Source organism: Pseudophryne corroboree, chromosome 3 (assembly GCF_028390025.1).
Source record: "Pseudophryne corroboree isolate aPseCor3 chromosome 3, aPseCor3.hap2, whole genome shotgun sequence".
In the NCBI taxonomy this organism is placed as follows: domain Eukaryota; kingdom Metazoa; phylum Chordata; class Amphibia; order Anura; family Myobatrachidae; genus Pseudophryne; species Pseudophryne corroboree.
In genome coordinates this window covers 532150156-532163165 of record NC_086446.1, presented here as the reverse complement: position 1 = coordinate 532163165, position 13010 = coordinate 532150156, and the positions used below count along the sequence as shown (strand labels likewise).

The 13010-nt window shown below is 48.8% G+C and overlaps 1 long non-coding RNA gene across 1 annotated transcript in view; it reads left to right on the top strand.

Moving 5' to 3' along the window:
- The window catches only part of LOC135057985 (uncharacterized), a 38349-nt gene extending 30920 nt beyond the window's left edge, over positions 1–7429 (top strand). The window contains exon 3 of the long non-coding RNA XR_010244509.1: positions 7343–7429. This is a non-coding gene — a long non-coding RNA (uncharacterized LOC135057985). The remainder of the gene's footprint in view (positions 1–7342) is intronic.
- The last annotated feature ends 5581 nt before the right edge of the window (positions 7430–13010 follow it).

Sequence of the window (13010 nt, the reverse complement as noted above, 5' to 3'; positions counted from 1 at the left end):
GGGAGGGTTTTTTGGAAGGGACATCCTGCGTGACACTGCAGTGCCACTCCTAGATGGGCCCGGTGTTTGTGTCGGCCACTAGGGTCGCTTATCTTACTCACACAGCGACCTCGGTGCAAATTTTAGGACTAAAAATAATATTGTGAGGTGTGAGGTATTCAGAATAGACTGAAAATGAGTGTAAATTATGGTTTTTGAGGTTAATAATACTTTGGGATCAAAATGACCCCCAAATTCTATGATTTAAGCTGTTTTTTAGTGTTTTTTGAAAAAAACACCCGAATCCAAAACACACCCGAATCCGACAAAAAAAATTCGGTGAGGTTTTGCCAAAACGCGTTCGAACCCAAAACACGGCCGCGGAACCGAACCCAAAACCAAAACACAAAACTCGAAAAATTTCAGGCGCTCATCTCTATTTAATATACATCAGATGCAATGGTACAATATCGGACAAAAAAAATGAAGCGTGTACACACTGCCTGCCGTTCTGTCCGATACTTCTGCCATGCTTCTCTGGCAGTAGTGCTGCCTTTGTGTCTTTTCAGCATATATTTCAGACACCTGACTTTTTGTCGATTGCAAGTTAGATTGTAAAAGTGTGTATGCACGAATCAGCACTCTGAATGGGACTTCCAAGTTGTGGATTAATAACATCATTTGGGATGGGGAGATGATTTAAGGTTTCCAAAAAATAAAGAAATGTGTGGGGTCCCCCCCACAAAGGCATAACCAGCAACAGGCTCTTTGAGCTGACCCATATTTAATGAACTAGCACTGGGCTCTTGGAGTTGACACTAGTTCTAATATACGAGTAACAAAATGAGTAGGGGTCCCCCATATTTTTATAAAGAGCACCAGACTCCACTAACAGGGGGGTAATGCCACAGACAGGAGATACACTTGATGGGTTACCCCTGGCCATAGCATTCAGTCCCCCTAACTAGTCAGCCCAGGCTGGGGATTCCTGGTTAAGTGGGGACCCCCCAATACAGGGGTCCACCTTCTCCAGGGCACCCAAGGCCAAGGCTGAAGCCCGGGGATATCCCTAGCACCCCGGCACAGTGGGTGTTGAGTTGATAGTCCATTAGTGAAGGAATAATATTATCTTTTACAGGAGGACTACAGGTCTGAGCAGGCCACCCCTGCATGCTGGTACTTGGAGAACCACATGTACCAGCAGGTGAGGCATTAAGGGCCCGCTGGTACCTATTGTCCCCCTGTAAATGAAATATTAAAATAAAGACAGGACGCTGAATGTTTTAGTATTTTATTATACAGCATCTTCACCTGGGGGCAGTGGCCTTTAAGCTCTCTTATATTGGCGCCGCCTCCCCCAAGAATTCCCCCGGTGTCTTTACCTGGAGTATGATGGCCTTTAAGCTCTTTTGCATCGCCACCACCTATCCAGGACTTCCACAGCATTTTATATCTTCAGGAGCTCTTCAGCGCTCCTCCTGCACCGATGGACTGCCTCCTCGTGCTGGCTAATATTAGCCAGTATTAGGGGGCAGCAGAGATGACGTGGCGAGCCACGATTGGCTGGCTGCAGCCATCTTGAATTTTCAAAAATAATGCTGCGGCACCATTTTTGACATGAGCAACGGCGCTGCTGGTATTCTGCATGCCGCCTGCTGCTGAACTCTACAAAGGTGAAGTGTCCTGTCCCGCCACCTTGCTCATTACATGCCGCTGTGTGCTGCGGGCAACCGCTGCCCGCAGCACACAGCCGCCCGGACAGAGAGGAGAGGAGCGCAGCGGTACGGGGGAGAAGGAGGTGGAGGAGGGAGCCGCAGAAGCGCTTTACTACTGGTTGAGGCGCTGCTGCTGCTGTCCCTCTGCTTCACTATAGGCTGTCTTCCGAGAACAGCCTATAGTGAAGCAGAGGGGCAGCAGCGCCTCCACCAATAACACAGCGCTGCTGCGGCTCCCTCCTCCACCTCCCTACTCCTCCTTCTCTCCTGCCCGGGAATCGTGACCAGAAGCTGCACCGAGGAGCCTGAGCCAGCGGAGAGGGTAAGTATAATTCTTCTTTCTTTCTTTCTTTCTTTCTTTCTTTCTTTCTTTCTTTCTTTCTTTCTTTCTTTCTTTCTTTCTTTCTTTCTTTCTTTCTTTCTTTCCCTGTACAAAGAGGGGGACTGCCTGCCGCAATGTGTAAAAATGGGGGACTGCCTGCCGCAAAGTGTAAAAAGGGGGAATCTGCTTGCCGAAATGTGTAAAAAGGGGGAATCTGCTTGCCGCAATGTGTAAAAAGGGGGAATCTGCTTGCCGCAATTTGTAAAAAGGGGGAATCTGCCTGCCGCAATGTGTAAAAAGGGGGAATCTGCCTGACGTAATGTGTAAAAAGGGGGAATCTGCCTGACGCAATGTGTAAAAAGGGGGAATCTGCCTGCCGTGATGTGTAAAAAGGGGGAATCTGTCTGCCGTGATGTGTAACAAGGGCACACTGTCTGCCGTAATGTGTAAAAAGGGGACGCTGTCTGCCGTTATGTGTAAAAAGGGCACGCTGTCTGCCGTTATGTGTAAAAAGTGTACGCTGTCTGCCGCTATGTTTAACAAGGGAACGCTGTCTGCCGTTATGTGTAAAAAGTGTACGCTGTCTGCCGCTATGTGTAACAAGGGCACGCTGTCTGCCGTTATGTGTAAAAAGGGGACGCTGTCTGCCGTTATGTGTAAAAAGTGCATGCTGTCTGCCGCTATGTGTAAAAAGGGCACGCTGTCTGCCATTATGTGTAAAAAGGGGGACGCTGTCTGCCGTAATGTGTAAAAAGGGGACACTGTCTGTTGTAATGTGTAAAAAGAGGAATCTGTCCACCGTAAGGTGTAAAAGGGGCTCTACCTGGCAGGGCCGGCTCTCGGCATGTTCGAATAGAGCGGCCGAGCAGGGCGCCACCCTTAATGGGCGCCGCGTGCTGGCGCCACCATATTCGAACATGGAGCCGGCCCTGCTCTGCAGCATCGTGTGACTTGAGTGCGCTATACGCGCTGAGCGGCGCCGGTGTCTAACGTCAGTATAATTCTTCTTTCTTTCTTTCTTTCTTTCTTTCTTTCTTTCTTTCTTTCTTTCCATGTACAAAGAGGGGGACTGCCTGCCGCAATGTGTAAAAATGGGGGACTGCCTGCCGCAAAGTGTAAAAAGGGGGAATCTGCTTGCCGAAATGTGTAAAAAGGGGGAATCTGCTTGCCGCAATGTGTAAAAAGGGGGAATCTGCTTGCCGCAATGTGTAAAAAGGGGGAATCTGCCTGCCGCAATGTGTAAAAAGGGGGAATCTGCCTGACGTAATGTGTAAAAAGGGGGAATCTGCCTGACGCAATGTGTAAAAAGGGGGAATCTGCCTGACGTGATGTGTAAAAAGGGGGAATCTGTCTGCCGTGATGTGTAACAAGGGCACACTGTCTGCCGTAATGTGTAAAAAGGGGACGCTGTCTGCCGTTATGTGTAAAAAGTGTACGCTGTCTGCCATTATGTGTAAAAAGTGTATGCTGTCTGCCGCTATGTTTAACAAGGGCACGCTGTCTGCCGTTATGTGTAAAAAGTGTACGCTGTCTGCCGCTATGTGTAACAAGGGCACGCTGTCTGCCGTTATGTGTAAAAAGGGGACGCTGTCTGCCGTTATGTGTAAAAAGTGCATGCTGTCTGCCGCTATGTGTAAAAAGGGCACGCTGTCTGCCATTATGTGTAAAAAGGGGGACGCTGTCTGCCGTAATGTGTAAAAAGGGGACACTGTCTGTTGTAATGTGTAAAAAGAGGAATCTGTCCACCGTAAGGTGTAAAAGGGGCTCTACCTGGCAGGGCCGGCTCTAGGCATGTTCGAATAGAGGGCCAAGCAGGGCGCCACCCTTAATGGGCGCTGCGTGCTGGCGCCGCCATATTCGAACATGGAGCCGGCCCTGCTCTGCAGCATCGTGTGACTTGAGTGCGCTATACGCGCTGAGCGGCGCCGGTGTCTAACGTCAGACGCCGGCACCGCGCAGCGCGCACAGCGCACTCAAGCGCCTTGGACTTGGAGGCTTCCTGGCCGCCCGCCCGCCAGCACCCCCGCACCCCCGCACCCGGACCTGCACTGCCACACCCGGACAGCAGTACTCCTCCCCCTCCAACGACGCAGGTATTTTGGGGGGGGGGGGGGGCGGCTGAGTGAATCATTTATGGATGGCACTGTGGGGGCATTTATCTGGCACTGTGGGGGCGTTTATCTGGCACTGTGGGGACATTTATCTGGCACTGTGGCACTGGCGGCATTTATCTGGCACTGTGGGGGCATTTACCTGGCACTGTGGGGACATTTATCTGGCACTGGGGGCATTTATCTGGCACTGTGGGGACATTTATCTGGCACTGTGGCACTGTGGGCATTTATCTGGCACTGTGGGGGCATTTACCTGGCACTGTGGGGACATTTATCTGGCACTGTGGGGGCATTTATCTGGCAGTGTGGGGACATTTATCTGGCACTGTGGGCATTTACCTGGCACTGTGGGGACATTTATCTGGCACTGGGGGCATTTATCTGGCACTGTGGCTGTGGGGGCATTTATCTGGCACTGTGGGGGCATTTATCTGGCACTGTGGGCATTTATCTGGCACTGTGGGGACATTTATCTGGCACTGTGGCACTGGGGGCATTTATCTGGCACTGTGGGGGCATTTACCTGGCACTGTGGGGACATTTATCTGGCACTGGGGGCATTTATCTGGCATTGTGGGGACATTTATCTGGCACTGTGGGGGCATTTATCTGGCAGTGTGGGGACATTTATCTGGCACTGTGGGCATTTACCTGGCACTGTGGGGACATTTATCTGGCGCTGGGGGCATTTATCTGGCACTGTGGCTGTGGGGCCATTTATCTGGCACTGTGGGGGCATTTATCTGGCACTGTGGGCATTTATCTGACACTGTGGGGGCATTTATCTGGCACTGTGGGGCATTTATCTGGCACTGTGGGGGCATTTATCTGGCACTGTGGGGGCATTTATCTGGCACTATGGGGACATTTTGGCACTGTGGGGGCATTTATCTGGCACTGTGGGGGCATTTATCTGGCACTGTGGGGACATTTATGTAGTACTGTGGGGGCATTTATGTAGCACTCTGGGGGCATTTATGAAGCACTGTGGGGGCATTTATCTGGCACTGTGGGGACATTTATCTGGCACTGTGGGGGCATTTATCTAGCACTGTGGGGGCTTTTCTGTATCTACATATCTGGAACTGTGTGGCCATTTATATATCTGGCATTGCTGGGGGGCATGTCATGTGTTGCTGGCACTGCTGGGGGGCATGTCATGTGTAGCTGGCACGGCTGGGGAGCATATCATGTAGTGTTCCCGCTAGGCGCCTGTGGCTAGGCAAAGTGTCTAACGTGCTCTGCCTGGTGCAAAGTGTCTAACGTGCTCTGCCTGGCGCAAAGTGTCTAACGTGCTCTGCCTGGCGCAAAGTGTCTAACGTGCTCTGCCTGGCGCAAAGTGTCTAACGTGCTCTGCCTGGCGCAAAGTGTCTAATGTGCTCTGCCTGGCGCAAAGTGTCTAACGTGCTCTGCCTGGCGCAAAGTGTCTAGGAGGTTCTACCTGGTGCAGTGTGTATTAACTGCACTACTGTGTGATGTAATGCGAATTGCCACTATTATGTGGCCACGCACCTTCCCCACGAAGCAACGCCCCTAAATTTTTGCTGCGCGCCTTCGGCGCGCACTGTCCATGCTTTACCATATAGGTAGATGAGCACCAAGCATTACAGTATGTACATCATTTTGCCCTCCTAACTTAAAAATGTGCCCTCCCTGCCCTAAAAAGTGAACACTATCGTTTAGCTGGCACTGCTGGGGGGCAGATCATGTCTATCTGGCACTGCACATTGTGTATCTGGCACTATACTGGAGACATTATGTGTATCTGACACTATACTGGAGACATTGTGTGTAAGGAACACTACTGTGGCTGTTATGTGTAAGGCTGCTAATTGTGTGCGTAGAGGGGGGGTGAAAACATATTTATTTATAGTCTAATAATATAAAGTTATGAGGCCACGCCCACTTTCCAAGAGGCCACACCCACTTTTCCTGGAGCACACGCCTTTGGCGCGCGCATAATGGGGGGGGGGGCGCTTTTACATGTTTTCGCTCAGGGTGCTAGTAGACCTGGAGCCGGCCCTGCTACCTGTTGTAGTGGTGCTACTGTGCCGCGTAATTTGAAGAATGGAGACTACTGTGCACCGTTTTATGAATTGGTATTATCTTCTGGCCACACCTCTTCCCCACGAAGCCACGCCAATATGTATTTTTGCACGCGCCTACGGCGCGCACTGCCCCTGTTTTGCATGCAGGGGTGGGGCTCCGATGCCGTTTCTTGCACACAGTGCTAAAATGTCTACTTGCGGCATTGTTGCTAGGTATCCATTTCTCTGACCCTGAGCAGGTCCCCCTCACCAGATCCTCTCCAGGGGTGAGGGGGTGGACTTGGATGGGATGGGGGGGCCCAAAGCATTTTGTCGCACCTGGGCCCACCGCTCGCTAGTTCTGCCACTGCCTGGAGAAGTGATAAAGCAGTGATAAGTTCAAGGTGATAACGCACCAGCCAATCAGCTCCAATATGTAAATTGCCAACTAGGAGCTGATTGGCTGGTGCATTATCACCTTCCACTTATCACTGCTTTATCACTTCTCCAGGCTTAATACATCTGTCTCTCAGTGCTGCAATAGAGCTAGTTCTGCTCAGAGAGATGCCAGTCTGTCCTGGCTGTATGTTCATTTATTATTTCTTGAGAGGTTTTCAAATAAGATACACAGTGACATGCACTAAATAGCAGACACATACTATTTTCCAGCATTCCCTTCCAAAGCTACTCTATAATTTCCAGCCTTCTGGAGCCCCCTGACTCAAGAAGTGGAAGAATATGGGAGGTGGGTTGGTGACTTCTGGAACTTGTAAAAATGTTTGTTTTGGTTCTGTCCAGCCAACTTTGCTGATCCAGAACCCACCCTTACTCAGAGTCATTTGGAAATCTTATCTGCCAGGCTCAGGTTCATTTGAAACTATGATTTATTTTAAAAATATTGAGGACTGCTCCCGGATCAGTTCAGTTTGCTGAGGGCGGGGGTGGTTTATTTATGTAGGCCTTATTTATTTAAAAACTTCACCTTTCTGCGCCACTGCATAATAAACACAATTCCAGCTTATTTAACAGAGACAGGGCAACTGGCATAGAGTAATATCTGTTGATACAGCCCAAAGCTTAACTCCTGTGTGTCTGTGGGTAGATGGGGAACTTTGCTGTGTTTCCCCCCTCATGCATGGATGGCTTAGTTGACCTTGATTTCCCCCTTATTATATTTATTTACAGTCCCTGAAGCAGCCAGGAAGAATAAAATAGCAGCTAATCTTTTGAGGAGCCTGGAATTCTAAGATCAACTGAAAAATCTGCAGATAAGGAAACTAAAATTCCAAATGTGTAATATATGTAAAGTGATATTAGACTATAATTAAAAGGAATTGCATTAAAATGATCCAGGCAATCTTCTGTTTTACAAGTAGTAGTCTACACGTGTCTTAAGCTTAGCAGTAAGATGCTATTTAAAGAGAGCTTACGTATTTTTGTCCTTCTCCCGTGTCAATAGTCAGGGCTGCAATTAGTGGGGTAGGGGAAATGTGCCCCCGGGCGCCAGATTTGAAGACGGTCGTAGACAAAATGTGACTTGAAAACAGGTGTTTACAGTTGCACCCAGCACGGCTATTTTACAGTCCAGGAATTTTGGTGAGACTGCCCCCCCCCCTCCTAAAATGGCCAATGCAATTGATGCAGACATTCTTTTTAGTGGAACCCATTACCCCAACAAGGTCCTATCCAGCTCTTACACAGTACAAGACAGCTTTTATTTAACACAGCGGGCTCTATTTTACGGCACCTTCTCAGATTTGTGGAAAGACCCATTGGCATTCACATTGCACGTGTGGCCGGCCGGGCACTAGGGGACTAGTTTCGGCCCTGCAATACTCAATATAAATAGATGATAGCAGTGAAACTGTAGCATCTGATTCTGACACATGAAATAAAATATTAAACAAAAATGTAAATTGTGCCAGCCAGGCTTCACCTGGCCACCTATACTGAGATATTGGCATTGATGTCTGGCATTTGGCACTGTACAGCTAGGTGTGGCTGCAAAACAATTCTGATGCTTTATAAGGTTAGGATCGATATGCCGGCATTCGGGATGTCGGCAGTCAGAATACTGACTGCGGCATCCCAATGTTTAGAATCCTGACAGGGGAAGGTAAGTATACTTACCTTCCCTAAATGGACCTCTAACCCTCCCTTCTAGTAGCCTAAACCTAACCCTCCCCTGTCTGCTGCCTAACCCTAACCCCCCCCTTTCCACCCCGACCTGCAGCCTAATCCTAACACTCCCACCGCAACCTAAACCTAACCCCTTCCCGGCACACGATCGTTTGGGGTCCATGCAGACGGGATTCCGGTGGCGGGCTTGTGACCCTATACGGGATGTTGGTGTTGGCATCCGAGTAGTGTTGGGAACCTGACGGAGGTATTTTGACTAGTGATGTGCACCGGACATTTTTCGGGTTTTGTGTTTTGGTTTTGGATTCGGTTCCGCGGCCGTGTTTTGGATTCGGACGCGTTTTGGCAAAACCTCCCTGAAAATTTTTTGTCGGATTCGGGTGTTTTTTTACAAAAAACCCTCAAAAACAGCTTAAATCATAGAATTTGGGGGTCATTTTGATCCCATAGTATTATTAACCTCAATAACCATAATTTCCACTCATTTTCAGTCTATTCTGAACACCTCACACCTCACAATATTATTTTTAGTCCTAAAATTTGCACCGAGGTCGCTGGATGACTAAGCTAAGCGACCCAAGTGGCCGACACAAACACCTGGCCCATCTAGGAGTGGCACTGCAGTGTCAGACAGGATGGCACTTCAAAAAAATACTCCTCAAACAGCACATGATGCAAAGAAAAAAAGAGGTGCACCAAGGTCGCTGGATGGCTAAGCTAAGCGACACAAGTGGCCGACACAAACACCTGGCCAATCTAGGAGTGGCACTGCAGTGTCAGGCAGGATGGCACTTCAAAAAAATAGTCCCCAAACAGCACATGATGCAAAGAAAAATGAAAGTAAAAAGAGGTGCAAGATGGAATTGTCCTTGGGCCCTCCCACCCTCCCTTATGTTGTATAAACAGGACATGCACACTTTAACAAACCCATCATTTCAGCGACAGGGTCTGCCACACAACTGTGACTGAAATGACTGGTTGGTTTGGGCCCCCACCAAAAAAGAAGCAATCAATCTCTCCTTGCACAAACTGGCTCTACAGAGGCAAGATGTCCACCTCCTCCTCATCGTCCGATTCCTCACCCCTTTCACTGTGTACATCCCCCTCCTCACAGATTATTAATTCGTCCCCACTGGAATCCACCATCTCAGGTCCCTGTTTACTTTCTGGAGGCAATTGCTGGTGAATGTCTCCACGGAGGAATTGATTATAATTAATTTTGATGAACATCATCTTCTCCACATTTTCTGGAAGTAACCTCGTACGCCGATTGCTGACAAGGTGAGCGGCTGCACTAAACACTCTTTCGGAGTACACACTGGAGGGTGGGCAACTTACGTAAAATAAAGCCAGTTTCTGCAAGGGCCTCCAAATTGCCTCTTTTTCCTGCCAGTATACGTACGGACTGTCTGACGTGCCTACTTGGATGCGGTCACTCATATAATCCTCCACCATTCTTTCAATAGTGAGAGAATCATATGCAGTAACAGTAGACGACATGTCAGTAATCGTTGGCAGGTCCTTCAGTCCGGACCAGATGTCAGCACTTGCTCCAGACTGCCCTGCATCACCGCCAGCGGGTGGGCTTGGAATTCTTAGCCTTTTCCTCGCTCCCCCAGTTGCGGGAGAATGTGAAGGAGGAGCTGTTGATGGGTCACGTTCCGCTTGACTTGACAATTTTCTCACCAGCAGGTCTTTGAACCTCTGCAGACTTGTGTCTGCCAGAAAGAGAGATCCAACGTAGGTTTTAAATCTAGGATCGAGCACTGTGGCCAAAATGTAGTGCTCTGATTTCAACAGATTGACCACCCGTGAATCTTGGTTAAGCGAATTAAGGGCTCCATCCACAAGTCCCACATGCCTAGCGGAATTGCTCTGTTTTAGCTCCTCCTTCAATGTCTCAAGCTTCTTCTGCAAAAGCCTGATGAGGGGAATGACCTGACTCAGGCTGGCAGTGTCTGAACTGACTTCACGTGTGGCAAGTTCAAAGGGTTGCAGAACCTTGCACAACGTTGAAATCATTCTCCACTGCGCTTGAGTCAGGTGCATTCCCCCTCCTTTGCCTATATCGTAGGCAGATGTATAGGCTTGAATGACCTTTTGCTGCTCCTCCATCCTCTGAAGCATATAGAGGGTTGAATTCCACCTCGTTACCACCTCTTGCTTCAGATGATGGCAGGGCAGGTTCAGGACTGTTTGCTGGTGCTCCAGTCTTTGGCACGCGGTGGCTGAATGCCGAAAGTGGCCCGCAATTCTTCGGGCCACCGACAGCATCTCTTGCACGCCCCTGTCGTTTTTTAAATAATTCTGCACTACCAAATTCAATGTATGTGCAAAACATGGGACGTGCTGGAATTTGCCCAGATGTAATGCACGCACAATATTGCTGGCGTTGTCCGATGTCACAAATCCCCAGGAGAGTCCATTTGGGGTAAGCCATTCTGCGATGATGTTCCTCAGTTTCCGTAAGAGGTTGTCAGCTGTGTGCCTCTTCTGCAAAGCGGTGATACAAAGCGTAGCCTGCCTAGGAACGAGTTGGCGTTTGCGAGATGCTGCTACTGGTGCCGCCGCTGCTGTTCTTGCTGCGGGAGGCAATACATCTACCCAGTGGAATGTCACAGTCATATAGTCCTGAGTCTGCCCTGCTCCACTTGTCCACATGTCCTTGGTTAAGTGGACATTGGGTACAACTGCATTTTTTAGGACACTGGTGACTCTTTTTCTGAGGTCTGTGTACATTTTCGGTATCGCCTGCCTAGAGAAATGGAACCTAGATGGTATTTGTTACTGGGGACACAGTACCTCAATCAAGTCTGTAGTTGCCTGTGAATTAACGGTGGATAACGGAAACACGTTTCTCACCGCCCAGGCTGCTAAGGCCTGAGTTATCCGCTTTGCAGCAGGATGACTGCTGTGATATTTCATCTTCCTCGCAAAGGACTGTTGGACAGTCAATTGCTTACTGGAAGTAGTACAAGTGGTCTTCCGACTTCCCTTCTGGGATGACGATCGACTCCCAGCAGCAACAACAGCAGCGCCAGCAGCAGGAGGCGTTACACTCAAGGATGCATCGGAGGAATCCCAGGCAGGAGAGGACTCGTCAGACTTGACAGTGACATGGCCTGCAGGACTATTGGCTTTCCTGTGTAAGGAGGAAATTGACACTGAGGGAGTTGGTGGTGTGGTTTGCAGGAGCTTGGTTACAAGAGGAAGGGATTTAGTGGTCAGTGGACTGCTTCCGCTGTCATCCAAAGTTTTTGAACTTGTCACTGACTTATGATGAATGCGCTGCAGGTGACGTATAAGGGAGGATATTCCGAGGTGGTTAACGTCCTTACCCCTACTTATTACAGCTTGACAAAGGCAACACATGGCTTGACACCTGTTGTCCGCATTTGTGTTAAAATAATTCCACACCGAAGAGGTGATTTTTTTTGTAATTTAACCAGGCATGTCAATGGCCATATTCGTCCCACGGACAACAGGTGTCTCCCCGGGTGCCTGACTTAAACAAACCACCTCACCATCAGAATCCTCCTTGTCAATTTCCTCCTCAGCGCCAGCAACACCCATATCCTCATCCTGGTGTACTTCAACAGTGACATCTTCAATTTGACTATCAGGAACTGGACTGCGGGTGCTCCTTCCAGCACTTGCAGGGGGCGTGCAAATGGTGGAAGGCGCCACCTCTTCCCGTCCAGTGTTGGGAAGGTCAGGCATCGCACCCGACACAATTGGACTCTCCTTGGGGATTTGTGATTTAGAAGAACGCACAGTTCTTTGCTGTGCTTTTGCCAGCTTAAGTCTTTTCATTTTTCTAGCGAGAGGATGAGTGCTTCCATCCTCATGTGAAGCTGAACCACTAGCCATGAACATAGGCCAGGGCCTCAGCCGTTCCTTGCCACTCCGTGTCGTAAATGGCATATTGGCAAGTTTACGCTTCTCCTCAGACGCTTTTAATTTAGATTTTTGGGTCATTTTACTGAACTTTTGTGTTTTAGATTTTACATGCTCTCTACTATGACATTGGGCATCGGCCTTGGCAGACGACGTTGATGGCATTTCATCGTCTCGGCCATGACTAGTGGCAGCAGCTTCAGCACGAGGCGGAAGTGGATCTTGATCTTTCCCTATTTTACCTTCCACATTTTTGTTCTCCATTTTTTAATGTGTGGAATTATATGCCAGTATCAATAGCAATGGCCTACTACTATATATACTGCGCACAACTGAAATGCACCACAGGTATGGATGGATAGTATACTTGACGACACAGAGGTAGGTAGAGCAGTGACCTACTGTACCGTACTGCTATATATTATATACTGGTGGTCAGCAAACTGTTGAAAACTGAAATGCACCACAGGTATGGATGGATAGTATACTTGACGACACAGAGGTAGGTAGAGCAGTGGCCTACTGTACCGTACTGCTATATATTATATACTGGTGGTCAGCAAACTGTGCAAAACTGAAATGCACCACAGGTATGGATGGATAGTATACTTGACGACACAGAGGTAGGTAGAGTAGTGGCCTACTGTACCGTACTGCTATATATTATATACTGGTGGTCAGCAAACTGTGCAAAACTGAAATGCACCACAGGTATGGATGGATAGTATGCTTGACGACACAGAGGTAGGTAGAGCAGTTGCCTTCTGTACCGTACTCCTATATATTATATACTGGTTGTCAGCAAAATTATGCCCTA